The sequence below is a fragment of the Camelus ferus genome, chromosome 1, assembly GCF_009834535.1.
Source record: "Camelus ferus isolate YT-003-E chromosome 1, BCGSAC_Cfer_1.0, whole genome shotgun sequence".
NCBI lineage: Eukaryota > Metazoa > Chordata > Mammalia > Artiodactyla > Camelidae > Camelus > Camelus ferus.
This window is the reverse complement of record NC_045696.1, coordinates 104,244,180-104,257,487: the sequence shown is the minus strand read 5'-3', so window position 1 is coordinate 104,257,487 and position 13,308 is coordinate 104,244,180. Positions and strand designations below refer to the sequence as shown.

The 13,308-nt window shown below is 44.2% G+C and overlaps 1 long non-coding RNA gene across 1 annotated transcript in view; it reads right to left on the bottom strand.

The window, feature by feature from the left end:
- The window catches only part of LOC116665963, a 163,740-nt gene that overhangs the window by 64,585 nt on the left and 85,847 nt on the right, over nucleotides 1-13,308 (bottom strand). Inside the window, exon 2 of the long non-coding RNA XR_004322794.1 lies at nucleotides 13,120-13,201. This is a non-coding gene — a long non-coding RNA (uncharacterized LOC116665963). The remainder of the gene's footprint in view (nucleotides 1-13,119; nucleotides 13,202-13,308) is intronic.

The window sequence follows — 13,308 nt, the reverse complement described above, 5'->3', positions numbered from 1 at the left end:
GTATAAAATACAGCATGCTACCTTCCACATAAACATGGAGGAAAATTGGTGTACATATTAGTGTTTGCACATATAATCACAAAAGTACTCCAGAAGGACATCCAGAAATCTAATAACAGCAGTTCCTGTGGTTGAGGTTGGAGGGCAGGGGGGACTGGGAGGGGACTAAAGGTGGAAAAGGGGAGTTTTGCTTGTTTTATTTTATTTTGTTTTAGTATTGAATTTTATAACTATTGAAAAACTAAATTAAGAAATAGATGTCATTACAGCCCATGAAAATAGTCAGCACTGCCTCCCCATGTGAAGAACACACCTGTCCTTTCTCCCTTTTCCATCAGCCCCAGTGCTAGGTCCCTGGAAGGCAGACAGCGGTGGGGAGACACAGTAGACTAACAGGGAGCCCACCCTTGTCCCTACAGGAGGGGTCAGCATCCCATCAGTCTGACACCCCCAGCAACTGTCAGCCTGAAATGATGTTGTGCTGGCTCCCTCAAAACCACTGCCGCAGTTCTCTTCATTAACCTCCTGCCCTGATAATCGCATAAGGGGATGATCTCAAAGCAAACCCTCAGAGCCTTCCTGGACTCCCAAAGGCAACAGAGGACTCTGAAGGCCATGCTCAGCTAAATGTTTTTGCTTCTTGCCTCTTTCCTCTTTAATTACAGCATAATTTGCATTTATATGATTTCATTCTGCCATTTTGTGGGCAGCGCTGATGATGACCGACACGCCATAGTTTCCCATCATAGTTGGAGAGTCAGGAGGGCAGCCACTGTCTCCGATAAAATCCTTTCCAATTAAACAGTTCATTGGACACGTCATGGTTTGGGGTTCTTGTTATCCTCTGATGTGCAAGTCTCATGGATATTTCTTTACACCCATCATTGTAATAAGGTCTTAAGGCAGAAGATTCTTGGAGAATTATGCTCCCCCACTGAGTGACTGTAATGACATTGACTTGAAAGTGAGCCTCCTTAGATGTGCACAAGAAATAGAGCTATTCTATTAATGGGGTCATTCTGGATTTACTTTCCCAGATCTGGTGTCCAAATAGTATCAGGTGTTCCATGCCAAAGGTGATGACAAAATAAGGTCGGACCACCAACCAAGTGTCTACTGAGGGCAAATGCGCCTGAAGTTTTCTCTAATCACCACTCCAGCTGGAGGTCTCTGCTCTAGATGGTGGCTCACCTGGCTGATGTGATTCACACCTAGCCACCACCTGGTCAGCTCACTTGAAATACAAGTTCAACAACTGTTTATTTACAACCAAAATACCAGGAAGGGAATTCACCAAGATACCAATCATGGTTATCTTGGGGTGGTCCAATTACTCGTGCATTTTTATGTCCTTCTTTTTGTGCTTTCCAAGTTGTGCTTTTTTTTTTTTAACCGTTCAGCACATTTTATTTTTATAATAAAATATTTTAGAGTAATACTTATAGCTATAAAATGAGGAAAGCTACAGGTTCAAAATGTTGTTTATTTACAACAAATTCTATAGCCACAACCATGACAAACAGAAAGGGAAATAAACACTGAGAGGCCCCATGGTCTTGGTGTTGATTTTAGGCTTTGACTCAGGACACCCTAGACCACTACAAGAAGCCCCCTCCCAGTACTGGCCCCCTGGTTGGCACTCTGGCTTTTATTTGGGGGTAAAGGTGGGATTTAATCTATAGGTAAGACTGTGCCAAATGGCTTGAGCCATGCTGTCCAGGGACCCTAATTAGTAAGCTGCTTAGTCTAGTCAGAAAAAAAGGCATGGATACAGTTTTTCTTAACTTCCTCCTCCAAACACTCATTATGGCTCTTCCTTAAGCTTGAGACCTCAGTGAAAAAGATTACCACAAGAAAGTGTTGCCTCATTAGGGACCCCAGGGAAAGGATGAAAGTTTGTGAGGCTTAGATATGTCTAATGCTTTAGGGTCCACCAACCCTGAGGATGCCCCTCTCCCTGGACTAAATGGTACTTCAATTATTTTTAATTAGGATAAAATGAAAGTTTTCAAAACCCTAGGTGACAGAGATTGGCCAAGGGGTCTCACATGCCTATTAAATCTGTCAAAAACAAAATCCAAGCAATATCTTGCAATAAGATTGCATTCTGCACAAACATTTCCCTAACTAGCAGAGTATTCCCTTATGTAAAAGTCTTTGACTCCAGCTCTGACATTTCTCCCTCACTGACTGAAGCCAGTAACAAAGGGATTGCCTGCAACTTACAGCTGAATCCCCACAGGCCCAAGCAAACTGTCTCAGGAAAAGGCAGACTTGAATGTTATGATTCTGTGTATTAGTTGGGGGGAAGGGCAAAAATTGTGGGTTCAAGGCAAACTCCAATTGCAACTTCCTTTTGCCTTATTTGGGAGTCAAAAAAAACACATTTCTCTTTAATATTTTTCTTTATTTCTGTCAAGGAGCAGAAGTCAAACACAAATTCCTTTCAATTAAAACTACATGAGTATCAAAAGATTAAATAAATAAGATTGCTAAACAAAGGTGCTTTAAACAGGAAAATGAGAATAATGTTCTCCCTCCCCAGTGTGGATATGCAGCAAACCCTCCAAGCTAGAGTCCAATGGTTTTGACCTATCTTACTTAAGGACAAGAATTTAAAATTATTCATGCTACCTGCTCTTATAAAAAGGAAATATCATATATGCCCATACCAGAAGTTTCAGGACCTATTCAGAGGGATACAGCTAAAGACCCCATAAAACTAGAACAAATAATCCTAAAATTTGTACAGACCCACAGAAGACTCTATCTAGCCAAAGCAATCTTGAAAAAGAAGAACAAGCTGGAAGTATCATTTCCAACTACACTACAAAGCTACAGTAATCAAAACAGTATGCTATTGGCACAAAAACAGACACACAGATTAATGGAATACAATAGAAAGCCCAAAAATAAACCCACACTTATATAGTCAATTACTCTTCAACAAAGGAGGCAAGAATATACAACTGGGGAAAAGATAGCCTCTTTAATAAATGATACTAAGAAAACTGGACAGCTACATGCAGAAGAATCAAACTAGAGCATTTTCTTACATAATAGACAAAAATAAACTCAAAATAGATTAGACTTAAATGTAAGACCTGAAACCATAAAACTCCTAGAAAAAAACAGGCAGTACACTCTTTGATATCATTCTTGGCAATATTTTGGGGGGATCTGTCTCTTCAGGCAAGGGCAATGAAAGCAAAAATAAACAAATGAGACTACATCAAACTAAAAACTCTTGCACAGCAAAGGAAACCATCAACAAAACAAAAAGGCAACTTACTGAATGGGAGAAAATATTTGCAAATGATATATTTGATAAGGGGTTAATATGCAAATTATATAAAGAAATCACACAATTTAATATCAAAAAAAAACACTAACAATCCAATTAAAAAATAAGCAGGAGACATAAATAGACATTTCTCCAAAGAAGAAATGCAGATGGCCAACAGACATATAAAAAGATGCCCAACATCAATAATCACCAGAGAAATGCAAATCAAACCACAATGATATATAACCTCACACCTGTCAGAATATCTATCACCCAAAAGATAAGAAAAAACAAGTGTTAGCAAGGATGTAGAGAAAAGAGAACCCTCATGCTCTGTTGGTGGGAGAGCAAATTGGTGTAGCTACTATGGAAAACAGATGAAGTTTCCTCAAAAATTTGAAAATAGAACTTCCAAACAATCCAGGAATTCCACCTCTGGGTAGTTACTAAAAAGAAAAAAAAAAAAAACACTAATTTGAAAACATATATGAACCCCTATGTTCACTGCAGCATTATTTACAATAGCCAAGAGATGGAAGCAACCTAAGTGTCCACCAACAGTGAATGGATAAAAAAGATGTGGTATATATATACAATGTAACATTACTCAATCATAAAAAATAATGAAATCTTGCCATTTAGGGCACATGGATTGACCTAGAGGGTACTATGCTAAGTGAAATAAGTAATACAGAAAGATAAATATCATATGATCTCACTTACATGTGGAATATAAAAAACAAAAACACAAACAAAACAAAACAGAAACAGACTCATAGATACAGAGAGCAAACTGGTCATTGCCAGAAAGGAGAGAGGTGAGGGGTTGGATGAAATAGGTGAAGAGGATTAAGAAGAGGTACAAACCACCAGTTATGGAATAAATAAGTTATGGGGATGAAATATATAGCATAAGAAATATTGTCAGTAATGCTGTAATAATTTGGATGGGGACAGATGGTTACTGGACTTGTCATGGTGATTATTTTAGAATGCATTTGATTGTCAGGTCACTATATTGTACACTTGAAAATAACATACATCATCTATACTTCAATAAAAATAAATAAAATAAAATACCTACTTCGGCAGGGAAAAAAATAAAAAGAAAGTCACTTCTAGCCTTCTGTGGAAATCAGTCCCCTCTATTTCTCTGTGACACACTCTCTCTAGGTCCCTCTCACTAGCTTGTTCTGTTCACTAGCTCAGAATCACAAATAAAGACACTCAACTCTTGGGCAGCATACTCCAATGCCCTAGCAATATCTCTAAAGACACAACTGCCTGGAAATTCCAGTGCCAGCCAATATGAATTAAGTCCACCCCAACCTTCTCTCCCACTGGTTACAACTAAAAATTCAGACAAAGTAAAAAGGAAACTACTCGCAGACCCTGAAAAGTTAACAAAGTAAGTAGATTAGGGAAGGGAATCAACACCTAAACAGTGATCCATATCAAGGGAAGAGTTCTCTAGTTTTTCCCTCTTTTATCTTCTGACTTTGACCAGAAGGCAGTGCCACTGCAGAGCTTTGCAGCAGACAGGGATCCTAAAACACATGAGAGAAAACCAGAGCAGAGAGCCTGGGAAAGGGGCTCCTGGGAGCTAAAAGAGTGTGGAGGAAATTTTAGAGAGGAGAGGGCTGGAGAGGGGATTCCTTTATTCCATCACAAGCCCCACGATCACCTCTAAGTTGCCCATGCACAAGATCAACCGAAGGCATCAGAGCCAAGACTGAAATCTGAACTACAATATCATAGACTGCCCATGCCCCATATCAGGACATGTGTGGAACAGATCCAAAGCAGCATAACAAAGACTTTGAAACTCAGATTAACACTGGAACCACTGCCACAGACAGAAGAAAAAACTTGAAGTGTGAACCCAATCAGATTGCCTGCTAAAACTATAAAATCAACATTCTGCAGAGAATTTAACAGGACCCAAAGATTTACAACATAATGTTTCAAAGTACGCAGCACACAAAAAATCAGGGCAATGTGACCAATTCTTAAGAGAAAATACAATCAACAGATGTCAATTCTGAGATGATCCAGATGTTGGAATCATCAGACAAATACTTCAAAAGAACTAAAATAAACATGCACCATGAGGTAAAGGTAAACACTCTAGAAATAAATGGAAAGGTAGACATCATCAGCAGAAAAATAAAAACTATTTTTATAATGAAAATTTGAGAACAAAAAAGGAGAATACGAATATGTGAAATTTAGAGGTCAATGAATGAGCTCAAAAGCCAAATAGAGATGACAGGGGAAAGAGTCAGCAAACTTAAACACAGATCAGGAGAAATTATCTGACCCAAACAACGAAGGAAATAAAAGATTTTTAAAATGAGTACAGCCTCAAGAACCCATGGAAAAACACCAGAAGGTCTAACATTTGTGACACTGGAGTGCCAGAATTAGAAGAGACTGGTGCAGAAAAAAAATATTTAAAGGAATAGTGACCTAAAATGTACTCAATTTTGTGAAAGACGTGGGAATGAATGGGCACAGAATGGAAAGATATTCTTGGTGAATGCTCACCCAAGGACATCTCCTACAGGGGAGATTCTTCATTCACAACATGGACAAGAAATGTTCCGTGCCTATCAGTCACCACAATGTTTGCTCTACAGATGATGTACGAAGTGGGTGTGTTGGCAGGGATGACAGCTATACACAGGCTCAACAACACGAACTTCCCCTCACTAAGGCTCACCAAGCTACGGCTACCACTGCAAGTCTAACTCACCAACAGCAGAGCCCAACCCCAAGCCCCTAGTGTGGCACAATTCCCTAAGGGGATTAGACAGCCACCTAGTGGCAAGTTCATTACATTGCACCCATTTCGTCATGGAGCAGGTAGCAACATGTTCTCGCTGGACTAGATATGTATTTTGGATATGAATTTGTCCCCTCTAACTGAAAGTTTAGCAGTTTCTTAAAAAACAAAACATGCTCTTACCATACAAAAGCCAATCCAGAATGGCTACATACTGTATGATTCCAACTATATGACATTCTGGAAAAGGCCAATCTATGGAGACAGTAAAAAGATCAGTGTTTGCCAGGGGTTAGAGGGGAGTGGCAGATGAATACGCAGAGTACAGAGGATTTAAGGAGAATGAAACTACCCTGTATGATACTATAATGGTGGAAAGATGTTATTATACATTTATCCAAACCCAGAGAATATACAACACCAAGAGTGAACCCCCACGTAAACTATGGACCATGGGTGATTAAGATGTGTCAACACAAGTTCATCAGTTGTAACAAAGTACCACTCTGTGGGGGATGTTGTGGGAGAATATCCTTGTGTGAGGTCAGGGAGTATATGAGAAATCTCTTACCTTCCACTCAATTTTGCTGTGAACCTACAATTGCTTTAAAAAATAAAGTCCTTTTTTTTTAAGCACCCCCAAAAGGTTACATACTATTGTATAAATAATTCCATTAATACAACATTCTGAAAACAACAATATTATACATATGGAAAACAGATTAGTGGTTGCTAGGGGTTAAAATGGGGGTGGCGGTGAGAGGGAAGGGGGTGTGGCTAGCAAAGGCAACAGGAGAGACTGCCATCCTGTGATGACTATTAATGTCACTATCCTGTTGGTGATGGTGTACTATATTTTTGTAAGATGTGACCACTGGGGGAAACTGGGTAAAAGGCACACAGGCTCTCTCTGTACTATTTCTTACAACTGCATGTGGCTCTACAATTATCTCAAAAGTAAAAGTGTAATTTTTTTTAAAAAGGAATGGACTGCTAATACACTCAACAACATGAATGATTCTCAAAACACTATGCTGAGTGAAAGAAGCCAAACACAAAAGAACACATACTACCTGATTCCATTTTTGTAAAATACAAACTATTCTCTAAGTGACCAAAAAAAAAAAAAAAAAAAAAGATCAGTGATTGCATGAGGCCAGGGATAAAGGGGGATGGATGCAAAGAGGCAGGAATATGATGAAAATGCTTTTTGTCTTGATTACGATAGTGGTTTTATGAATGTAAATAACGAATAAAACTCACTGAATCATACACTTTCAATGAATGTGGTTTATCTTAAATAAATTATTTCACAATAAAGTTGAGAAGAAATAGAACTAAATCGATGGTCCAGAAACCAGGGTCTACAGGTCCTGACATTATAGCTGTGAAAACCTCAGCCAGGCCAGGGAGGACTCACCAAGGTTCTGAGGAAATTTAAGAGCTAATCTAGCAATTAATCAACAAACATCTCCTTATTCCCTTTATATATGAAAAGCATACATGGAGTTCTGCACAGAAAAGCACAGTCCTTGAACCCGCAGAGATGACCATCTGGTTGGAGAGACGTGGCGCACGTGAGGAATGGAGACAGCCGTGCAGGGTACAACTGTGCATCCAAAGCAAGTCCAGGAGGAGGACCAGCAGGAGCAGCCACTGCAGACACAGGCCCAGGGAGGATGGGAGATGTGAGCCAGAGATAGGAAAGGACAAAGTGAACATTCTTCCTTCCATTAACCAGTGGCATCACCACATGTGCCCTCACTCACCTCCACTTGAAATATCAGTCACGTGTGCCCCCTCCTTCCCCTCCTTACCCAGGCAGACATGGGATCCTGGTAGACCTTCCACCCTGACGTCTCTGGCATCCCTCTCTTCCTCTCTCATTTCATTGCACTTTACCTTGTCAGGATCTTATCAACTTATGCCTGAACCATTGCAGAGCCTCCTGCCCCATGTCCCAGCACTAGGTTTTCACAGCCCTGTGCACAATGACTGCATAGGTCGGGTTCCCCAGCAAAGCCTAAGATGGAGATTCTTGTTCTAGTGATATATTGGGGGAATGCTCTCAAAGAACAGAGCTGGGGAAAGCAGGATGAGGCAGAGGGAGGAACTGAGTAGGGATGTGGTCTAAGCTTGAGACTTCAGATAAGTTCAGGGCCACTAGTTGTACCACAGCTGGTCCCACCCTGGGGCAAAGTGGACTGCCTCCTGTGACTGTCAGCCATTGACTTGGGGGGTTGGGGAGGGCATGTGGTTTTTCAGGCACAGTGGCTTAATTTGGACAAGGACAGCTCTTTAGAAAAAGGGGACAGCCGTGAGCTATTAGTAGCAAACACTCAGAAACTGGGAGATGGCACCAACATGAAAAAGATTTGGGCTAGGCAGCAACAGCGTCCACAACCATGACCTTCAATGACTTTCCCAACAAACTCATCTGCTTTCAATCATTTTGCATGATTCCACCTGTGCTAGGCTGGGGTAGGGGCACAGAGCTCAAACTCTCCATCTTCTTGTGAGACCACCACAGCCTAGTCTAAATCAAATCAACCTTCCTGATTCCCCCCTCTCTCTCCCCTCCCCCTCCCTCTTCGCCCTGCTCTCCCTCTCCCCCTCCTTCTCTCTCTCATCCACAGAGGTGAAGGAGGCTAGTGAACAGAAGCAATCATCCAGATAATTGCATTTCCTAATCTGTTCATTTTACAGCGATCCAAACTGCCTGTAAGTGTTGATCAAACCAAGCTATGAGTGCATCCCCTTCTCTGTCACTTGGCTCTGAAGATGCTGTCACTGAAGCCCTGTTTTCTTGCCTCCAGCCTACAGGGCTCAGAGAAGGTGGCCTGACACATGGATGGACCATGAGGCTGCCAGGCGTGACACTGCAGCCCGATGCTCTTGATTCCACATGTCTAATTGGGCTTCATCGCCACCACAGCCTTCTCGGGAGGAGCTGATGCAGTCAGATGGAGTCAGAAGGTGCTGTCTGCTCCTGTCCCTGGGGCTCGGGACCATATCAACATGCTGAACCCAGACCAAGGCCACAGCCTAACACAGGGATATCAGGCTGGAAGCAGAGACAGTGTCACCATTTAAAGATGGCAACAAGATGCAGAAAAATGCCAGTGCCCTGCATCAGGGGATAGACCTGTCCCCTAGGGGCTGAGCGCTGACCACTCAGCCAAGCACCTTTGGATGGGGCCTACCCAGCACTACCCAGACTGTAACCATCGCGGCTCCCCTTCCACAAAGTGTAGATCGTGCATCCTTCCGCCACACCGTGCGGTCGGTACCGTCCTCTCCTTCCCACAGCGTGGGCACCTGCCCGAGGCTACCTGCTACCCTCGTAGGACCCGAGATTCACGTTCAAACATATTTTCCTCTCCTAACCATTCTACTCCAGAGAAAAGAAAATATGACTGAAGAGGAAACAAAGACTCAGGCAAGAAAGGACAGGTTCAGGTGATTTTTCTTAGCCCGGGTAAGAAGGAGACGTTAAAACCGGGTTCTAATGGTCCCCATCAGTGCCTTTTCCAAGTTGTTCTCCATGAAGTTGGGGGGCGGGGGTGGTTCTCTTTGTACAGCTTTGGGGTCCAAGGAAGGAAGCCTCGGATGGGGCTCCCGACAGGACGAGAGAAAAGGCGCAAAGTGTGGAATGAACCTGTCGGGGTTGTCACGGGATGGAAGATGAGAGCCAAGCGGGGGGAGCAGCAGGGCAGGAGGAATGTGGGGCGCGCCAGACAGGAAGGGGTGTGGAGGGAAGAGCAGAGTCTTTGATGGGATTGGGCAGGGGCTTTGTAAGTGGAGATAACTGACCGCTGCTCCTTTCCCAGCACCGAGCCCAGCACCTAGCATACAGAAGACAGTACATGAATAAATGAGTAAACAAAGGGAAGATTTTGAGATACAGATAAAGGTTTGGCTGCCGAAAGCTGTCCTGCTGAGGGCCAAGCCCATTTACCACATCACTTACCGGAGAAAATGCTTCTCCAGACAAGGCAGAAGCAGGGCTGTCGCTCCCCTGAACCAGCAGGCCTGCCCTGCAAGCCAGGGCTGGAGCCAGCTGCTTGCTCAGGAGTCCTGTGGGCTGCCTTGTGCCGCCCTTAATGAGATGTGACTGCTGAAGGGAAGCAGCTAATTGCATGATGTTTTATTAATCCTTTCTCCATGAAATAGTAATTAGGAGCTTTCACAAATACAAAGACCTGTCTGCTTTTTAATGGCTCAGGTTTGCGGTCTCTCTGGATGAATGTGTGAGAGTTTCCTGTTGAGGGACGATGGTGACAAGCAGGAGGCCAGATCCTGTGGCATGAGCACAGCTGACAGCCCCAAACACCTGGGGGTGTCAAAAATGCCTTCCTCGGTGAGCTGCTCTGCCCAGCAGCCAGGACTCTGCCCACGGGGAACCAGGAGGCAGGGAGCATCACTACTCGGTACAACGCAGTGACTTAGGCTATGGAGAGACTTACGTCCAAATATCCAGCCCACTGTGGGCCACCTGCAAGAGAAAGCCATCAGCGCGGACATGGTGAGGACTGTATTGTGAGACTCACCTCTTCCTTCCCCTCTTTCCCCTGCGAGGGGCTCATCTGGGACAAAAAGCTTCCAAAGAGAAGCACAAGCCTTAAGTCAGAAGGGTTGATCGAATTTCAAGAGTGGTGGTTCCCGGAAGCAGAGGGGAGAGACTGGCTTCCAGGCATGGAGGGGGACAGGTGGAGTTTTATGAGGAGCCTCAGCCCACTTCCCACCTAGTCCTGGGCCGCTGCTGTGGGATGCCCAATGGCCTGACATCAGACCCAAGTACCATATCCCCTCGAAGGGTTTCTGCATGAGTGGGAGAAGCGAGAATGGCCACTCCCCTAAAGCACCCCCACAGCCAGGACCCAGCACCAGACACAGATGATCCACAGGAATAGGTGGTTTCAGGGCCACGTGAGAGGATGCCCAGCCTGGAGAAAGGCTGTCTGTCGAACGAGGAGGAGCAGAGATCCCCAGCCCGGAGAAAGGGTCGCTGGGATATACCTCCAGGAGCCAAAGGGAGGTGAGCCTGCCCCTCTGTCATGTTCCCAAGAGATGGAGGGGCCACGGTGAACACTGCCCCAAAACCCCACACAGCATCATCATGGAGAAACCAGCAAAGGCCCCCAGTGATGGCTGGAGCCCACCTGAAGCGGAGTACGTCTGTGACCCTGCGCCTCCTCTGGAGGAAGCGAAGGAGAGAGCCTTCACTTCACCTCGACTCCCTGTCTCCAGACTCCTGATGAGATGCACTTGCAGGAAAAGGGGGTAACCTCAGGACCAGACCTCACACCTTCTCCCCAATCTAAGAAGGCAGGGCCACAGCTCTAGCCTACATTGGAGAGAGAGAAGAATTTGTCCTGAAAGTTTGAGTCCAACAAATTCTTAAGTTTTTTAAATAATGAATAGGAGGAAAAGCTTTGACTTTCAGAATGAGTAGAACCTGCAAGTGTTGCAGAGTGTTAGAATAAGACAAAGACCATGTTTCCAGAACCACAAAGGGGCAAGGGGCATTCCATAAAGTAGATTTCTTTGACACTCCAAGTGTGGTCCACAGACTGGCAGCATTGGCTTGTCAGGAAAGCAGAATTTCTGCTCTTAGCCCAAACCTGCTAAACCAGAGTCTGCATTTTACATGAGCCTCAGGTGATTCATATGCATGTTAAACTTTGAGAATCACAGGTATAGTTGGATGAAATAAAACACTTAATGTTTATATCTCAGTGAATCGAGATTTCTCAATCAATTAGTTACATTAGACAGGCTCTGTTTCTGTTGTTTGCATCAAAACCTAAAACTGATGATGAAATCATCACTCTGAATAACACGCCTCTCGGCATCAGCCCTTCTCAAAGTGGTAAGGGGAAAAAGTTGGTCTTAGGGAATACTGAGTCTGTCCTTGAGCCTTCCTGATGCCCAGTGCTTTCCCCAGTCGCTCCCCACCATGTTGCACGTCCTGCACCACACCCACCCAGAACCAGCACGTGGCCACAAGGACATACTCTGCACACTCGGGGTACCATGGTATGAATCAACATGGCGGCCCAGCTCGCCCTAACGCTGACCTTTGTAAAAAACAAAAGTAAAATTATTATCAGAATTAGAGCACAAAACTGCATTTCTCAGGGCAGATTTTTCTCCCCTTCGCAACTGTAGCCATCCAACCTCCCTTCCCAGCACCCCCAAGGGTGTCTCACACGGGCACGTGAATGTCTCCTCAGTCACCCTTCAGAGCCCACCATGTGCTCCTGTCTCCTCAGGTTCCCTGTGATGCTCCCTGCAGACACAGGGCACAGCAGTCCTGTGTGCTCAGTGGAGCTGCACTGGGGGTTTTGACTGAGGGTACCTTCCCCCTGAAACCTGGGCACAAGCATGCATGTGGAGAGGTGGAGGACAAGCTAAATTGTCCTAGGGGTTCTCCAATCACTCTCTCCAAACTTCTTCTCAAAGGATGTATTGTTTTCCATACAAATGGAAAACATGTATAGAGAGTTAGTTCATGTCTGTCTCCCCCACAGGACAGTATCTCCATGGGGGCGTCTGGCCCTCCTTGGTTCACCATTGTTATTCAGCACCAACCACATCACCTGATGCAGGTGTTCAACTAATGCTTGGTAAATGAATAAACAGATAACTGAATTTGTTGAATAAGTAATAAATTCCCACTTTGGGCAAATCTCAACCACTCTGAGCCTCAGTTTCTTTACCTGTATAACAGAGATTAGGGTACCTACCTGAGATGGCTGTCCAGAAGCTAACTTCTATCCATAAAAATGCCTAGCACAGGACTTTGTACCAAGCAGACTTTCAAAAATACTTGTTTCCTTATGATGTGGCATTAATTGCAAATCTTAAATCCCGAGTGAGACCTAAATAAGCACTCTCCTCGGACTCAGTCTGCACAGTCCAGCAAAATGGCGCCTCCTCCCCCATGCCTTCCCCAGCCACCGCCCATTCTTAGGACACCATTAGCTCTGCCTCTTTTGTGTGACCCTGGCACTTCACACTGCCCTGCCTCTGCTAGAGCACTTACCATAGTCTCTGTACCCAGCTCTGTGTGACTGTGACCTTCTCGAGGGCAGGGCCTTGTCCTTCACCCCTCTGCAAGCTCCACACTGGAATGAACATACAAATGAATGAATGAATGAGTGAATGAATGGTCTCAGGCCTCTTCTCTGCTCTCCACGAGCTTTTTAGGTTGAAAAATATGCTTATTCATTTT